Source organism: Mus musculus, chromosome 6, assembly GCF_000001635.26.
Source record: "Mus musculus strain C57BL/6J chromosome 6, GRCm38.p6 C57BL/6J".
NCBI classification, from domain to species: Eukaryota; Metazoa; Chordata; class Mammalia; order Rodentia; family Muridae; genus Mus; species Mus musculus.
The window spans coordinates 51019759-51032739 of record NC_000072.6 but is presented as its reverse complement, the minus strand read 5'-3'; the positions used below and the strand labels follow the sequence as shown (position 1 = coordinate 51032739).

Genomic DNA, 12981 nt, shown 5'->3' with positions numbered 1-12981 from the left:
CTTCTATCTCCAAATCAAGAGTGTCTGGGCTCTCAATAGGGCAGGATACCAACAATCTTAAATTCTGTGGGAAAAGAATTTGAGAAATGTGGCCTTTGTTATTCTTAGTAAAGCCCTAGTCCTCTCTATACCTGATTTTGACTCTCAAAGCCATGCTAGCTCTGTTGGAGCAGGTGGTTAACCTTGAGCCTTTCCTCTAAAGCCATAAGACAGACTTTAAGTTCTTAATTAAAAACCAGGTACACAGTCTTGTCTCCATTTCTTGCCCTCGTAGAGTTGGATAGGAAGCATTGTGGATGGTGTTTTCTTTCAATGGATTTGGTCCAGGGCTCAAAAGGGTCTTTCCAAGTAACCTAACCTGATCTTTTTCCTAATGCTCTTTAATTCTGAAGATCACAGATGACCTGAACCTAAAGATAATCAGAGAGAAAAACAATTCAGTACACTCCACACCTGAAGAACCAGCCAGGAAGCTGGGTTACCTGCCCTAGTCAACAGGGACTAGGCTGGCATCCAACCTCAGGTTTCTCTGTTGTTCATTTCTCTTTTAGCAATGCTAATGGAGGATATTTGTGGGTTTGAATGCAAGCCTGGAATAGACAGGAAGCAGGAGCAGCCCTGGAGTGAGCCCCATGCTTCCTTGTCACACACGCTTTGCTTGGGTGTGTCATTTTGCCCAGAGATGGTGAGAGCTGTGTTGGCAGTTACACGGACTCCACAAGTTGACACACGTGGAAACCCTTTGTGAGGAGCAAATGACTGCAGGAGGCTAAAGCTGCAGTAGGACAGAAGGGGTTTCAAGTGGGGCCCTGCGATGCTTGTTCACGCAGTGTTGTGTATAGGTACATGGAGTCTCATGGGGCCATGCATCCTGCGGTCTGTTTTCACTTGCATAATTCATAACTTGGTAAGGTGATATTGTCATAACTGAACAGGCCTCTCTCTTTCTCATCCTTGGCAGCCTTTTGGCCCCATTCTTTAATTTCAGACCTCACTAGAAGTCCCCTTGGACCTTCGGTTTGTTATTTCGAAGCTGGGATAAAAAGAGTTTAAGGTATGGACATGTTTAAGAAAAATACACTTATTGCTTTGAGCCTTCTCTTTCATTTTGTGTTATTTGGCAAGCTTCTTAGGTTTGCTGGAGCAGTGGCTGGAGGTTAAGAGACTGAGGGTTGATCCCTGCTCTGTTCTGTGGCCCTTTGGAATTGGTACTTAAGCACTGTATACAATGAGACTGCTGATAGGACCACTAAAGGCCATAGCTACAATGTGGTAGCCCAATGCAACAGCATAGACTGGGTGGCTCCAACAGGAGGGTTTTGTTGTTGTTGTTGTTGTTGTTGTTTTTGGTTTGTTTTTTACTTTTGGAGGCTGCGAAGCCAGAGATGAGTTCTGGTGAGCACTTCCTTCTCATGGTGCACTCACTCAGCAGAGAAAGAAAATGACAGCAGGCTTTCAGAATCACTTCTCAAAAAGACCTCAATCCCATCGAGAAGGGTACCACTCTTAATGTCTCACAAAAAAATTGAATTATTTTCCAGAGGTTCCTTCTCTAAATACCATCACTCTTGGAGTTACCTAGGATACATTGATGTGGTAGGGACACAATTTGGTTCACATCAAGCTCCTCCAGTTTAAATGCTGTAAGTCATATAACATTTGAGGCAGGCAACAAGAACTCTCTCTCTCTACACACACACACACACACACACACACACACACACACACACACACACATATAAAATCTCCACATATAAGGTCCAAGGTCTAATATAATACAGAAAATCCAAACTATAATGCATGCACAACAGCACACACAACAATGCACGTGGAACCCAGAGAAGAGAGCAGAGGTAAGCTCCATGGGACACAGAAGAACACTGACGCCTGACTGTTAGAAGAGATGGAAGAGATAATGTTGAGCTGAATTTCATGAATATGTTAACAGAATTTGAAGATGTTAATAAATGATGGTGAATATGGGGTGGAGGCCAGGCAATAAAAACAAACATGAAAAAGTACCTTTTTTTTTTTTTTTTTTTTTTTTTTTGGTTTGATGATAGCTGAAAGACAGATAAATGACCCCATTCACCTTGAGCCTGGCTGGTGAGGGTTTCAGAAATGTAACTTTACTCCAGACAGTTCTAAAAGGAGTTTGGGACTGAGTATAAATGGCTGGGGAAGCTTCTTGGTGAATTAATAAGCAGAATGGGCTATGAGGACATTGGCGGCAGGGGAATGTAGGAACAGAGCGTGATCCACACTGGGGCCTGTGGTCCACAAAAATGCTAGTCGAGTTTCAGCCTTCTGCTAGCCCAAGCAGCAGTCCATATCAGAATCCTCTAGGTTCTCTGGCACAATGTCTGCAACAGTCATCTTGACATGAACTATCAGGTCCGGTTGTTTTATTGCATCTAGTCTGCTGCAGTTCAAATGTGTTCCTAAAGCCCAGGCCTCCAGAACCTAATTTCCAGCCCAATGGTGCTGAAATAGTGAGGAGGGGTAGGGGCTTTAAAAGTCAAGTATATGCTGAAGATGCCTCTCAGGAATGGGTTTGCACTGTTGCCATGGCAATGGGCTCCTGACAGAAGGATGGGTTGGACTCCATCTCCTTCGTCACTCTGATGTATTTTCTCTCCCTCTCGTTCTCTCCCCACCAGTCCCTCTCTGGTGCAGGTGAATGCTCTCTTGCTCTTCTGCCTTCCATGGTGGGATGATACAGCAAGAAACCTTTTTGCCAGAAGTAGGCTTTTTGGCCATCTAGCTGTGAGAACTGAATTTCCAAAAGGACTGGAATCCTTTTACTTAAAATCTCTCCATCTTAGACATAGTGGGGTAAACTGAGGCTGCTGACACCACCACCTTTCCCTCCAACACCCGAGTCTCCCAGGTTTTTTAAGGAGCACCTTTGACATGATCTCTCATGCAGAGTATATGGTGAGGAAGTCCTCTCATGAATGGGTTAGCACTGTCACCATGACAATGGGCTCCTGGCAGGATGGGCCTGGCACCATCTCCTCTTGGAGAATCTGCCCTCTAAGCTCCCTGTTTGTATTGGTTTCCTGGAATAGCTCATTACTGGAGGCTTTCCTGATTTCCTTCTTGCTGAGTTGGACAGTAATTGGCGTGGTACCGAGCACTCCTCAGTCAACTCCAGATCTCACTATGCTGAATCCATGTTGGGGTCTGTGGGCTTCCTTTCTCTTTCCAGGCCTCACTTCTCATTCCAAGAAATGCTCAAGCCCATTACGGCAGAAGACTTTAAGACACTGCCAGCCTTTGAGTCTCAGTTTAAACCAAGTCTGAGTCCCCATACAGCATCCTAGCATCCCAATGTATGCTTAGCCTGGGTCCTCACATAGTCCCCAGCATCCCAATGTATGCTGAGCCTGAGTTCTACTGTCCCCAGAGCCCTTCTGACCTAAACAACTGTCATCCATTTTGTCCACCAACCGTTTTGGGACACTCAGCTGCACTCCTTTGCAAAAAAAAAAACTTCACCCCATTTTGGCTTGTTTGGCCATTTACACCCCCACATAGAGGGGTGAGGAGGGACATAAGATTCTCACCAGAGTATCAAGCTGATTCCTATCACCTGAGCACAAGATCCTGTTTGGTCTGGGGGAAGAGTCTATAAAGGAGCTGGAGTGTAGAAAGTCCAGAGCAGACTAGGGTTGGGGTTCCATGTATGTGGATAGTGAGAAGTCCTCATCCTTGCTAGGTAAGGCTTTCCAGGTACAGCCTTTTGGAGGAGAGGGTCTGTAAATAAAGCCCAGCTATGGTCCAATAAACTCAATGATTCTCCAGAGTGACCATTGGTACAATTGTGCCTTAGTTCATTGTTGGGCTCTTAGGAGGAGGGGTCGGTGTTGCCCACGTCTGCTCTGGGGAAAGGAATTTCAGCAACACCCTTTCAGGCTTGTCATTGCTGAGCTGGCTTCTTGTCTAGGTGGGAGACAGCAGATTAGGCACCAAAGGTAGCCAGTTATGAGGTGTTATGACCACTGAAAGGAAGCTTGGCAGAAAACCACACATATATCAGAAGTATTGGCCATGGAAATAATGTCAGAAACATCAGGACAGCTAGGTTGTCTTTGGAACCCAGGCAGAGCAGCTGGTCTGAGTCTGGACTCTGCTTGCTGACTAATTAGGGATCTTTGTCCTCAGAGTACTTATGACAGATCGAGAAGCAGGGCTGAAGCTGACTGGCCTGAGATGGTACCACTTCAGCATGATGAAGGCTGAAGTACCTGTGAAGGAATTTGGTTTGGAGGCAGGGACCTGGCTGCAGGCCCAGTCTACATCCCAGGATATAGGACGATAGAGTTTACAAAGACTGTGACCCACTATGACAGTCCTCTGTATTTCCATCATGATGTGAGGTTTCTTCTTAGATCTCACTCTGAGAGTCAATTTATCATGGACTGAAATCTCCAAAACCATGAGGCAAATAAACCTCTTCTCACAGGTGGTACGTCTGAGGCCTATTTCATTTAGAAGTATGGGCTCATGGAAGGCTTCCTAGTCCCTGCTTGTGTTCATTTATGGATGCTCCTATTGATATATGTCCCTTAGTGATGGACTCTTAGGGATGCTTTTAGGTTCCAGTTCACAGAGGCAGAAAGTGCTTCTCTTGGGTGTGGGTTTTTAGAGGTGCTAGTTAAACTGCACATGCATTTACATTTAGATAAATATTCACACACACACACACACACACACACACACACATCCCTTTATAGTACTAGGGATTAGAGATGGAACCCAGGACCCTGTGCATGTTAGACAAGTCGTCTGCCACTAATCCCAACCACATTGGTTAGTTTTGGTTTGCCTTTTGTCTTTTGTTTTTTTGATTAAATGAAGGCCATGCCTCTTTCTACTTCCACCCAAAAACCCACAAGAGTAAGCCTGCATTGCTACTCTTGTCAAGATGTTACCAAAGAATTTCTCTGTTGTCAAAATTCTTTGTTGGAAAATGACTCTCATCGTAGTTCTAAACCAGTGTTTCCTATTATTCTAAGAGAGGACCTTCAAACCTGGGAATAGAGGGAAGACCTATTCAGGCTACAGAGGTCTCAGTAGCAAGTGGTCAGTGGCTTGCGTTCCTCCAGGGTAACTGCCTTTTCCCTCTTTTTCTTGTCTGGTATGCAAAATTCACTTGATGCTCCTGTCAGATTGAGTTTGAGTCACTAGGGTGGACAAGGGGGCTCTTTTTCACGCTGCCCTTCTGACCTTCAAGCTTTGATGTTTCCAGAGCTTTTGAGTGCTTTCTTGGACAAGCTCAGTTCAGGCAGTTCAACTTTCATTTCTTGTTTTGGTCATGCTGCTTGAAGGCACATTAAGCCATTTTCTCCACTGATTTCCTGTTCCTAGATGGGCATGTATTTGTGGGGAAGGTGTCAGCACAGTGTGGCTTTGGTGGATGAGGAAAGATTACTTGAAAAGGAGTTTCTCTCCTGCCCACGTTTCTCCTGTCAAATCGTTTCTCTGTCATCCGCTTATATTAAATGTATGTCTCGGCCCTCTGCAGTGTTCACCTTAGCTCCAGGATGCTCACCAGAGGGGTTCTCTTGGCTAAGTCCCCTGGGAAGCTAGTGTAGTGTAATCTATGTCACAGCCAGTACTGCAAATGTTATTAGAACACAGCGTGATATATCAACATCTCTAAACAGGAATCACTTTTGGAATTTAACTTTGCAGCCATGAAAACTATGTATAGCCAGAGATCTTCCTAGGCAATAATGTTCATACAACATGACGGGGAGCCTAACTACACTCAGCGAGTTCACATTTCAGGTTGAAAGAGAGCAGAGCAATAATTTAGACACAGATGTCCTTTTGTCTTGTCTCCTGAGGAATGAAAAAAAACTCTGTTTTTAGTCAGTAATTTTCATTTTAGATGTCATGCAAGAAAGATTATGGGTCAGGTCACACCCTTTCTCTTTCTCCCTCCCTTCCTCTTTCTTTCCCCCTTTTTTTCTATGTCTGAAGAAGTTGCCACACAGTAGTCACTTCGATAGAACCAAGAGTCCACATTCCTGCTTATAAACATCTTTTCTAAAGCCTTTGCGTCTCTTCCAGCCCTTGATGGGGAGCCCATTTCTCATATATGATGGCTAAGCAAATAGCAAAAAATTATTATTCTTAGAAAGGGAACCCAGTGACTGATCTGTCTGTCTGTCTGTCTTTCTGTCTGTCTGTCTGTGTAGCTATCTTTATGACTTCACAGATTCTAGAAATGAGAGTCTTGTTTCTAGAAAATCCCTTTACTGAAATACCTTATCTACTTTAATATTCAGTACAACCTAAGATGTGTGTATGGCAGACTCTCTCTTTCTGGTGAAGGAGTTAAGGGTTGGCAAGATCAACTCAGGTTTTCAGAACCACACAGCTCCTTGGAGTTCAGGCCCAAAGCTGCCTGAGTTGGAAGTACTTGAGGTCTTCTGCTATGCTTCCTCCAGAGTCTGCAGGACTCTGCAGGGAGGGCTTGCAGGCATCCTGAAGGCATTTTAAGTCTAGTAGCAGAGGACAGCAGATGCCCTGGTCCCTACCTAATCCCAGGCAGTAGAAAAGTCTAATGAAAATGTACATGAAAAGACTTACAGCCTAACATTTGCATTGGGACAGAATCTCTTCGTTATAGCCACACAAGAACAAATCTCTGCTGTTCATTCAGCTCAGAAACAGACAGGAGGAGATTCATCCTGACAAGAAGCATGCCCCTGAGTCTCTCCATTAGCACACCTTCGTTTCTTGCAGTGAGTTCAATTTTAACCAGGAGCTATTGGCCAAGCCTTGCCCAACATGCTGACTAGTGTTATATCAACCAGATACAAGCTAGAATCATTTTAGAAGAAGGAATCACAAATGGAAAGATGCCCTCTCCCCACACACCATTAGATTGGCCTGTAGTACATTTTCTGGATCCATGATTGATATGGAAGTGCAATCTTACTGTGGGTGGTGTCACCTCTGCGCTGGTAGTCCTGGATGCTGAAAGAAACAGGCTGAGTGAGCCAGGAGGAGCAAGCCAATAAGCAACATCCTTCCCTGGCCTATGCATCCGTTATTGCCTCCAGATTCTTGTACTGAGTTCCTGCCTTGACTTTCTTTGATGATTGACTGGGCTGTGAAAGCAGAAGTGAAATTAACCCCTTCCTCCCCTAGCTGCTGTTGGACATGGTATTTTATCACAGCAATGAGAAAAGCAGCTAAGAGACTCAGCTAGGAGGGTATCTGCAGGCGATACAGCTTATCATTTCCCCTTGTCTGGCCTTGAGACATGAATTTGAACATAGGGGAGAAGGGCAGCACCAGGGCAGTGCTGAGGACTTGAGTTCCATCCCTAGGATCCACTTGAAAAGCAGGATGTGTTGGTACAGGCGAGAGCAGGTGGCCCTCTCTCTGTCATCCTGGGAAAAGGATACCTTCTCTTTGGGCTGTTCTCCCACAAATCAGTGGCTGCAGTCCACTTTCAGAGATGACATCAGGAGATGTGACTGAAGAGTCCTTGTCCTTCTTATCTCTGGGAAGCTCCTCAGGGCACATGGGAAGGAGACCCACCCTACAGGCATTCTGTTCTCAGAGTTCACAGACCTCCTGAACTCATGAGACTTCTTACTCTCAGATGACTAACTGAACTCTGGAAATCAGCATTATGCAATCTTTTTTTTTTTTCTGTAGAAACTCATCCTTTGAACCATGTCTGCTTTCATTTGGCAGAGGCCCAGGAGAGGTTGTGTCTCAGGAGTGGTTGCTGAATCATGTGGCGGGTTTCCACAAGAGCTCTATGTGTTAGCAATGCATACCTTCCCTTCGCTATTACCTCTATCATGCCTTCTTGTAAACCTACCAGCCTACAGCTCCTGGTAAGGGCCTGCAGGGCTGGAACACTCTGAGCTAGGATCCCAGTCGTAGCTCAGTGCACTGCTGCCACCACCTAGTGAACTCCAAGAGGGTTCTTAATGCTTTGCTGTGGATATGACCGGCAAGGTTATCCTGAAAAATCCTTTTTCCTCTTGAATAAAAGAATTTGATTTTAGGCTTGGTACGGGGGTCCCTCTGAATGAAGCCCAAGCTTGTCTTGCATCTACAAGAAAAACCAGATGCCCTGTCTAAGAGCCGTGTGTACAAGGAGTGGATGTTTTCCTTTGTGTTTTATCCTCTCTACTGCTGGAGTAAAGAGTGACTGCAGGAGCCTGAGAAACCATGTTGTAACCTGAAGCAGAAGCCACACTCTGGAAAGTCAAGGCTGGAAAAGATGGCTCCGCAACTAAAAGCATGTGTTGCTCTCTCAGACAAATGGGGTTTGATTCTCAGTACCCACATCATGGGCAACAATGTTCTGTAACTCCAGTTCCAGAGAATTTGATGGCCTCTTCTGGATTCTCTGCTCAGTGTGTACATGTAGTACAAAGACACACAAGTCAAACACCCATATACACAAAATAAAAATGAATAAATCTTAAAAGAAGTAGGAGAAAATAAAGAAGAAGGATGGAGAGAAAGAGGAGGAGGAAGAGGAGGAGGGGGGAGGAGAAGGAAGAAAAAGTGGAGGAAGAGGAGGAGGAGAAGTAGAAGAAGTAGTAGTAGAAGAAGAAGAGAAAAATGAGAGGGAGAGGGAGAGGAAGAGGGAGAAGGAGAGGGAGAGGGAGAGGGAGAGGAGAGGGGGAGAGGGAGAGGGAGAGAGGGAGAGAGGGAGAGGGAGAGGGAGAGGAGAAGAAATAAAGGAAACCACATGCTGAGCCAGGGAGCTGAATATGTACCTGAAACTGGCTGGCATATCTGGGTCCTTTTATGGGAAAGATTGCTGCATATTTTGTCATGGAAGCCATCATTACCTCTAGCCCTCTGCACCTCTATACAGTCTAGTCTAACAGTGTGCACTCCTTCTAACTCTTCTGATCTCTTAAGAACAAACCAAAAAAACTCCAGAGTTTCCTGGAATAGTCCCTCAGAGTGCCCCAGTGTTAACTGAGAACAAGCCTGCATCAGGAGGGCTACACAGGTTTCTTCCCAACATTCATACGCCTCTTCTTCCTAAGGATGTTCATAAGGGGATCAGCAGAAGGGAGTTGGCTGGAAAGGCCTCTCCTCTGCAGGGTTCAGCTCATCCGCAGACCCAGCTCGGGGAGCTAGGCTGAATAGCCATATGCTCCTTCACCCTCTGCCCCAAATAATCATTCCAGGACTTTTCCAGACTCCGGGTCTTCATCTGTTCACTTGGCCAAGTTCCGCTCACTGCTACTCAAGCCTTTCCCAAGAACCATCCAATCTGTGCATTTGTACACGTATGCACCTTCTACTATGAAGGGCTTTGGTGTCATTTAGTTCCAAGTCAATCCTATAAAACATTTCAGTCAACCAAGATACCCCAACCACTAGTATGAGGCTGTCCTTCTCCCTTGTGTTCAAACTCATACACCAAGGTTAGACAGGAGGAGACCTTGGGCTGTTCCACCTGCAGACACTTTACTAACAGAGGACTAGAGCATCATCAAGATGCTGCAAGCACTTGACTGACTGAACCACTCCCAGTCCTTAAACCCGGGCTTGATGGTTGTTTTATTTTGATTTCACCTTTTTCTGCTCATCACACTAACCTGGTCTCATTATGCAGCACTGCAGAATGGAATGGAAAATTCTTTTGGCTTGTTTGCTTCTGCAGACATTGGAATGTAAACTAGAGAACATTTGTAAGTTCCAAGAGAGCATCTCGTTTTGTCTTTGAAGACTGACACCACCACGAGTTTCTAGAGCAGTTTGCTATGACTTCATAAGCGTTACCAGAGTTTCCCAAGAGAGAGACGCCATTCCACTTACAGAGCGTCTCAGTTGGTATGATGATTTGCCCCAAAGCACTGGAAAGCTAGCGAAAGAAAAGTGAGAATTCAGCAATGTACAATTGAAGTCTGGGCTTATATTTATTAGATTCATAAGGCCATATTACCGATACAGAGATGGGGGAATTAAGCAGAATTGTCAGTGACATTAATAATATGTGCCAAAGGGCAGGGGAGCTCACTGCTGTGAATGGAGCTGAAAAATTCATGGGCCTCAGTGGATGAAGGCACTCATCAACCTCCGGTCTGGGTAAGAAATTTCTACTGGATCCCAAACTTGAGACTCTGCATGGAAACCTGATAAATGAGCTACTTCATGTCTCCGAGCTGCGTATTCCATATGTGGCTAAACACTTCAACGCTTCAGACCACATCCCTTCTGATTTTAGAATTTTTCCAAATACAGCTGCTATTAAAAACCCGAGTCTTGGATGTAAGAAGAAAAACTTTTGTGGTCCCTACCAAATGAAATGCTCAGCTGTGACTCAGAAGACAATACAGGCATTTACATGCCACGCTTTCTGGAATCCTCATTGAGAAGTGTTGGATGGGGGTCTCCACAGAGGGTGGCCCACATCCTGGTCCCTGCCCAGACCTCACGCCTCTCCCTCTCTCAAATATCTCACAGTGGCAGACACAAAAGCCTGTTCTGTCTTTCCATGGGGAAAAAGAGCCTCTGATTTTGTGACTTGCACAGAGTTTTCGTTTTGTTTTGTTTTTACTTTTACTTTTAAATTATTATTTTAAAATACATCATCTTCCCTCATTAAGTGTTTTGGAATCAGTCAAGATTCAAACCCCTCCTCTTCCTTACTATTTCCTAAGCAGCACACAACTTCTAGGTCTGGGATTGTTTTGAAACCCAGGAAGAACTCACTTGTATGGAGTTGCTTGGTTTTTCATCATCATTGTCAGCATGGATAAACAGTGTGCATCTCACACAACTGAAAGATGTAAATACAGGGTTTCTTTGTGAACTCCACTGGTAGATAAATGTAGCATGCCATGGAATGTTTTACATATGTGTATTGAAAACTCATAAACACACATTTGTTTAAGTTTTGGATATAGGAAGTTTAATTACAAGTAAAAAAAATTGGCAATGTTTATTTCTGTACTAAACTATTTGAAAAAACATGTATTTGTATGTATAGAAAATATATACATATACGAAATGGATGTGTATTTTAGAGTGTGTCTTTATGTAGAATTGCGTGACCCATCTCAGTTGGCTCTGTGTTCACCTTTCTTTATGGACAATGTTCTGAAAGGGTGGTTTTATTATTTCTATGTGATTTTTGAGGGATTAGGTAAAAGCAGATACGAGCTCAGATCTCACCCTCCTCCTGGCTGGTGCCTGCAGCAGTCCTAGAACTGTGAGCCAAACGAAGTGAATGGGGACTCAGTGACAAAGGGACCACCTCTTCTGGTTAACATGAGCATACTAGATGTAGCACTGAGAGTTGCCAGTCACACTGGCATGTGCAAGGCGGCCATGGCCAATTGTCTGTCAGGCTGCTGGGCACATAAGCTCTGAGGCAGGCTGTGGAAGAGAAGACATGCTAACACCGGAAGTCAGCACATCTCGCCATGCCAGTAGCTAGTTTCCATCATCCTACAGAATAACCAGCCTCAAGAAATATTCTCTGTGTAAGATTTGAAGAAGCAGGGGACGTGGACACTATTCTAAACAGCCACAGCCACACATGTTAGTGGCTAAGCCACTGAGTGTGCCCGAGACAAGTGAAATTCAGTGTCCTGATTTGCTGCACATTTCCCAACACTCGCAGGGCTGATGTTCCTGGTTCAACGATCTTTATTTTACTCTTCAGCAAAGGGAGAAAAGTCAAGTAAATGGTCACTATCTTGGGGTCATAGAATGAGGTGGGCTCCGCACTGACCTCTTGGTGCAGTTATAGAATTTTGGTCTGGTGTGCGTTGGAACATGCAATGGGGCATGGAGCCCTGTGCCTTGGGCATGCTAGAAGCACTTTCATCTTTTTACTTTTGATTTTGAGGTAGAGTCTCACTAAGAGGTGCTGAGACCTTGTGGTCTTTTTGCCTCAGTCACACAAGTACCTGAGAGAGCCAAGCTTGGCTTACTTTTCGCTAATTACTCTCTGTCTCTGTCTCTGTCTCTCTCTGTGTGTATGTGTGCATGTAAATTTTAGGTTTACAGAAAGTATTAAATGAAAAATAATGGCTCTCCTCATGTGCCACCCAATCCCAACTGCTCTTCATTCTGACAAACTTGAGTTCACTATTCCTTTAACAATGAATGAACTGATCTTGCTCTATTGGTTATTATAGTGTTGATTAAAGTCTACAGTTTACATTAGGATCTACTCCTTAGATTGGGAAGTCTATGGGTTTTGACGGGTGTATCATTGTGTGTACCCACTATTATAGTGTTATACAAGAATAATCCTGCTGTCCTAAAATCCCCTATCAGTCATCCTTCACAGCTCCGCAACCTCGAGAGCTGTTAAAAAAAAATCCCATAGCATAGAACCCCTTTCAGTGGCATCTTTCCCTTAGCTATACACACTGAGTGTTCCTTCCTATCCTTTAGGGGCTTGATAGTGCATTGCACCAACGCATCCTGTTCTGTCAATATAGATGCCCCAGTCCTTATTCCATTTATGTATGAAAGACATCTTGCTTGCTTTCAAGTGTTGGAAGTTATAAATAAAGCTGCAAGACAGTTATCTTTTTATTATAGGACATTTCTTTCACATGCACCTCACAAGATCCATTTCTAAGAGTGGTTGCTCCTTGGTCTTACCAGACTTTTCCAGTCTGTCTGTCACTGCTGATTCCAAGAAACCTCTTTACTCTGTCTCTATTCACGACTATAATCTGCCTACTCCAACCACCCTCTGGCTGTATTTCCATCTCTTTACCATATTCCCAGTGTTTCCCCCTGTGTAGTAATCCAAGCCTTCCTAGCTTATCCAGGAACCTTTCATATCCCGCTTCTGCTCTCAGGTGTCCTTTTGATGTGGAGAGATGAGCAGCCACTCAGATTTGGTTTGAAGCCTATTCCTCTACTTTGCTAACTCTTTGCCCTTTGCCACATCATCTCATGAACTCTCTTTTTCCATCTGTGATATGGGTGAATACCTTTAACATGTTAGCT

The 12981-nt window shown here is 44.5% G+C and overlaps 1 long non-coding RNA gene across 1 annotated transcript in view; it reads right to left on the bottom strand.

Moving 5' to 3' along the window:
• Window positions 1–12981, bottom strand: part of Gm46959 — an 80612-nt gene that overhangs the window by 35272 nt on the left and 32359 nt on the right. The gene's annotated exons all lie outside the window — the stretch shown is intronic.